Source organism: Cynara cardunculus (genome assembly GCF_001531365.2).
Source record: "Cynara cardunculus var. scolymus isolate 2C chromosome LG 1, CcrdV1, whole genome shotgun sequence".
Lineage (NCBI taxonomy): Eukaryota > Viridiplantae > Streptophyta > Magnoliopsida > Asterales > Asteraceae > Cynara > Cynara cardunculus.
The window spans coordinates 1,940,620-1,947,388 of NC_037528.1; positions in this window are offsets into that span (position 1 = coordinate 1,940,620).

Sequence of the window (6,769 nt, forward strand, 5' to 3'; positions counted from 1 at the left end):
GGATCTAGCCGTAAGAAGAATGCTTGGTATAAATAACTCACTTCTTGGTCTTCGACCCCCTCAGGCACTACGAACGCCCCCGATCAGTGCAATGGGATGTGTCTATTTATCTATATATATATATATATATATATATATATATATATATATATATATGGAAGGGTTCAAACGAGAACCCCTTTGATTTACGAGAACGCGAAAACAACCCAATAACCTCACATTGTGATAAAAAAATTAAAATTAAAAGATTTTTAAAATTAAAATTGAAATTGAAAAAGATTCAAAAAAAATTAAAAAGGTAATAATGGAAAAGATATCATCAAATCTTTTAAACACGATCATTATTATCATTAATCTTATCATTATCTAGTAACGGTTAAGAATTCAAGAAGATTCATAACTTCAAAGCACAAAACAACCGACCGAAGCAAATCTTGATCAACGGTGATCGACCAAGAACAAACAATCCTAATCATGTGATAATCATGTGATATGGGTGTGATAATCATGTGATATGAGTGTGATAATCACTGTTATACACCACTTGTGTTATCGTTTTGCTTGATAAGTTAAATTTTTGATGTAATCATGTGATATGGGTGTGATAATCATGTGATATGGGTGTGATAATCACCGTTATACACCACTTGTGTTATCGTTTTGCTTGATAAGTTAAATTTTTGATGTAATCATGTGATATGGGTGTGATAATCATGTGATAGGGGTGTGATAATTACCGTTATACATCACTTGTGTTATCGTTTTGGTTGATAAGTTAAAATTTTGGTGTAATCATGTGATATGGGTGTGATAATCACTGTTATACATCACTTGGGTTATCGTTTTGGTTGATAAGTTAAAATTTTGGTGTAATTATATGATATGGGTGTGATAATCATCGTTATACATCACTTGGGTTATCGTTTTGGTTGATAAGTTAAAATTTTGGTGTAATCATATGATATGGGTGTGATAATCATGTGATATGAGTGTGATAATCACCGTTATACAACATGGGTTATTGTTTTGGTTGATAAGTTAAATTTTTTGTGTAATCATGTGATATGGGTGTGATATGGAGAAAAATAAAACTAACAAGAGTAAAACGTGGAAACGTGATAGGATAATTATGGTTAATTAAAATAAAATAAAAATTATAAAAATTACTTAATTACATTACTGTCCTTATTAAATTATTTATATATAATAAAAGTTAATTTATTAATTATAAAAGTTTGAGGTTATAAGTTGTTCTCGCATTTTCGTAAATCACAAGGGTTCTCGTTTGAACCTCCAAATATATATATATATATATATATATATATATATATATATATATATATATATAATATTTGAACATATTAAGGGTGGTGATATCATCCTTGACCCGTCTAGAACCCGTTTTGGATGCAAATCAGCGCATATCCTAGTTTTGTTACCCGACAAGGTTGGGAATCCTCGCCCTATACAAGATCGGTACTCATGGAAGTCAATTAAGTTCTCGATAGTTGTGCATGTTTGGGCTAACTTGCACTCACATGGTACATCGACCTGGCCAGTTAATTACCTTTTGCAATTTTACGCTACTCAAATTTCGTTTTTCGATAATTATGTTTTGGACTTCAATTACGTTTTTTTTTTTAGTTCTTGGTTTGTTTCATTACAGTTTGATTTTATGATGTTTAAAGCATTTGATGAAAAATTTTAAAAACCATTTTTTATGTATGAAGTACTTTTTATTGATGCATATTACTTAAATTTCAAGATTACAAATAATTGTACATAAGTACAACTTATTAAAGCTTCATGTTTGAATTCGTGTAACTAACTGCAGATAAACATAATCAAATATAAGATAAACATCTCATTTTAAATATAAAAAATCTAAAATCTAAATAAGATAATAATTGAATTCTAACATAATATTTCATTATCATCTTAAAAAAGTTACTTTTTTAAACCAAAAATAAATTAGTTCGTTATTAAACTTCAATTAAATTATAATAAAAATTGAATTAAGGAAATTACACGAAAACGAGAACTTTTAAATAGTTAATTTAATGATAATATCGATTGTTTTTAAAAAAAATATAATATCTTCAAATTTATATTTCATTTAAAAATAAAAACTTTTTCTTTTTCTCAAAACCACATAAAATCACATTATAACATCGATAGACCCAACATATAAAGCAAAACATTAAAATCAAGATTTGGTGGGATCGAGGATGGAATCGAATAGCGAATGCACTTGACCGACCCGCCATCTCTTTCCTTCAATAATGCCTTCGCTTCACTTCAAGACGCTATTTGCCAATAAGAAAAAAAACTACCTTTTTTATTTGAATGGAAGAAGCCGAAGGGGTGAAYGAGCGCTGCGGTAACGAGCTTTCCTTCTGCCGGCCTTTATAGGAGTAGGGAAGCATGGTGAGATATATAGACGTCCAATCATGCAGCAGCCAGTTGCTCGGCCTTAGTCTTGGGCTGATCTHACACTTCAATCAAGCCCTTCGTACTTCGATCCAATCAATCGATCGATCAAGAGGCTAATCTCTTTTGTTTGGGCCGGTAGCTAAAAGAAAGTCCTCGCTTTCTCTTGAACAAGGGAAGGGCAGCATAGCATTAGCTTCAATTAAACAAGCGCATCCTGGGAGGATACGACTTCAAGGGATGGACTCGATCGAACGGCCAACCACTTTCCATTTTTGTAGGATATTAAATCCAAAAGACCATTATTAGCGTGTAGTAGATTGGCCCGAGTGCGTAATACGCCAGTCGAGAAGAAATCCCATCAATGGATACAGTAGAGGAACGAAAGTGGCCGGCGGCGGTGTAGAAGCTATAGCTATAAGGAGCGAAGCTCACACACAGCGGCTGATGTAGGGTGGGATAAAGTTGCCAATGCGAGTCACGCGCAGAGTTGGACACTTTTTTTTGAAGCGTGATGCTGATAAGTCCACTCGTTGCATTACGTGTGTACCCTTCTAGTTATATTATAAAACATTTGACAAAAACTCTTAAAATCCAATTTTTTATGCATGAAGTACTGTTTATTTATGCATATTACTTAAAATTCAAGATTCCAAATAAATTGTGCGTAAGTACAACTTATTAAAGATTCATGTTTGAAATAACTAATTGCAAATAAACATTGACAAATACAAGATAAACATTTCATTTTAAATATAAAAAAATCTAAAATTTAATTAGGATCATTATTGAATTCTAACAGAATACTTAATTATTATTCTTATAAAAAAATATATTATTAAATCAAAAATAAATTACTTTATTATTAAATCTAATTAAATTATAATAAAAAAACTGTATTAATAAAATTACACAAAAAACAAGAACTTTTAAATAGTTAATTTGATACTAATATTGATATATTTATTTTTGAAATTTTATAATATCATCAAATTTATATTTTGTTCAAAAATAAAAACATTATTTCTATCTCAAAACCATATAAAAACCGTATTAAAACATCTACAGAGACGGAATAAAGCGAAACATTAAAATCGAGATATATCTCACTGCATTGCACGGATATTCATCTAGTATTCTGAATCGTTAAGAGGTGAATCTTGTTTGACAAAATAAAGTTTGCCTCTTAATAGTTCTAAAATTTTCTGAATGGTTTTGCTTTTTGCATCATGGGCCTTCCTTAACTATTCATCGCCCTAAATTCATTATAAACAATTATATTTCATTTTACACTATATTATAAAAATCTCTTAATTATTCCGATCACTTAATCATTCTGTACCAAAATATTCAGAAACTACCAAACAATCGAATAATAAGTTGTTGCTTGAAATTTGAATTATTTAATGAGGATGGATATGGGCTTTGACCCTAATCTAATACTACATCTTTTCAATTTAATGATTTCGGAGGTTGTGGACGAGTACTTTTTTTTTTTCAGGTATTCCAAAAATACAATTTTTTTAATGAATATTAATTTCCAAAATATCTATTATTTTTTTATTAATAAAAAAGTTTTGAAAAGTATATGCTAAATTGAAAAACATTTTCAAGCAAAACGAGCATTTTTTTTATTATTATTAAAACTTAAATCGTCAAATGAAATCATACAAAAACATCAAACAACCAAACCATAATAAAGCTATTATGAAACTTTGATCACACTCAGAAAAAAAAAAAAAAACCACAACATTAAAAGAAAGATCGTTAAATTCACTAGAACATGAGTTTAATCAATCACTTATGAAATACAGGTCAAGTAAAATCTTTAGTCAAACCATCCAACTCGTTATGCGAGCCGACTAATTCCAGGACGACCACCTGCTTTGCAGATAGCCCGGAGTCACCGCATTTGAACCTCCGTGGCCACAAGAGGATTTTTATTCCTCATTGGATTTGAACCTGAGACCTCCTGGTACTTTTGACATTTTGAGTCAAGCTCAAACCAATCAGGCACCACCCTTGTGGTTTAAACCGTAGGTACTTCATATCATGGTAAGAACGAAATAGTGGGATACCCACATTAACTAAATAAAAATTGTAAAAAAAGTGTAACAACTTTGCAAGATAAATGATCGAACCAAGCTCTTAGTGAACAAATGTCAGGTCAAGCCCTAATCAAACCAGCACATCTTAGTCACGTAATTAAAACACTTTCGAAAACAAGGAAAAAGCAACTATCGACACTATATTTACCAACTTGAGCTCTATAATTCCCAATCTACATGAAGGCGAATTTCCCAATAAATTCGTTATTTTATAATTCTAATTAGTTTATCGACACTAGACATTTAGCTACACTTTTAATATATCCCATTATAAAAGAAGTCATCCGATACAGTATCTTCAGTCTCGAATCAAATGACAAATGTCGTTTTCCTTTTCTTCTGACATTTTATTATTCTTTTCTTTCATAAAATATTGAACATTTGTACTATGTTTTTTTTAATACCAATTGGAATTTAAAATAGTTATTAGAAGTTGTACTTTCTAAATAAACAAAGGGTGTGGTTGGATGTCTCTATTTTTAAAATTACGTTTTTATGGAAACTCAAGAATATAAGTTAAATAAATATTTCAGTTGTTCAGCATACCTCTTTTGACTCTATCATTATCTTGGTTGTGAATCCGTTGATATTAGATTTTGCATCACTTTGAAATTAGATTTTACATCACTTTCATACGATTTTAACAATCTAAAACGAGTCAGAAGACAAATGGGAACAGAATCATTAGACATGTTCGTCGTATGAGAGTCAAGACCAATTCAACAAGATAAACATAAACTGAGAATTAAATGTGATTACGTGTTTGTATCAGATAAGTTGATTATTCAGTGTAATTTATTAGTTGATTTCTTCTGTTATTTATATGTTGGCTAAAAATGAGTTTTTACTTGAAAGTTTTCAGTGTTTTTTTAAACAAGAATTCATATTTTGAGGGTTATAGGTACTTATGATCACTAGACGTAAGTCTGCATGTTTATTGTCTAGAATAAAAGATGTAGTTTAATGGTCTTTAAGTTTTTGAGACACTGATGAAACGGTTTCGTCATTTTTTTTATAAACTGCAGGGCAAAATAAGCATTAAAAACACATTTTCGTTAAGACCAAAAAGTTATTATAAGAGTGGTGCCTGATTGGTTTGAGCTTGGCTTCAAAGGTCAAAAGTAATAGGAGGTCCCAGGTTCAAATCCAATGAGGAATAAAAATCTCCTTGTGACCACGGAGGTTCAAATGCGGTGACTCCGGGCTATCTGGCAAAGCAAGTGGTTGCCCTGGGATTAGTCGGCTCGCATAACAGGTTAGATATCCAGGTTAATCAAAAAAAAAGTTAGAGAAACTTTTTGCATTGTTTAGGCTAAAATGTAATAAATGTTACAAAATAAGGTTGCTTGTGATAAATTTGCTAAATTGGAGGGCTAAACTATAAATTTAGGCCCATTTCTACTCATTGGCAAAGCATATCCCTCCATTATGTAAAAGTTCATTTTTACCTCTCTATCAAATAAATAAAAAACAAGAATAATACTCGACCAAGAGGTTGTTTAGCAGTTGCTGAATGGTTTGGTGTAGAATGATTAAGTGATCAGAATGATTAAAAGACTTTCATGATATAATGCAAAATGAAATATAATTGTTTGGTAACTGTTTACAATGAAATTAAAACGTTGAATGGTTAAAGGAGACTCATGATACAAAATCACTAAAAGGCAAACTTTTTATTTTGTCAAACAAGATACACTTCTTAACGATTTTAAAGTTGTCTCTTAATGAAACTATTAAAAGATAACCAAACAACCCCTAAGTAAATACTAATCGAATAAATCCAGAACTTTGACCATTCATCTAGGTAAATAATTCCAATTTATTTCTTATTAAATAAATATATATTTTTTAAAATAACTGTTTTCGAATTTAGCTTCTAGAAGATGATGTTATATTTTTGGAAGGGGAAAATTTTGCGTAGAATGTTGTTGAAATTAGAAACAAAAAAAGTAAATAAATGAGGGGAGATCCAGTCTTTTTGGAAAAATATTTTGTAAAGATAATAATTTCCAAAAGAATAGTTGTAAAATAATGAGATTGGTCCTACTTTTTCTAAGCTTTTAACGACCAATAAAATAAAATATATTTAGCCTTTTCAACATTAATAAATATTATTTAATTGCTATTACTTTTATAGAAAAAGGACTACATGAGAAACCTAGCCTAACTACACATAAGATCAAAGTTATTCAACAAATATATATATATATATATATATATATATATATATA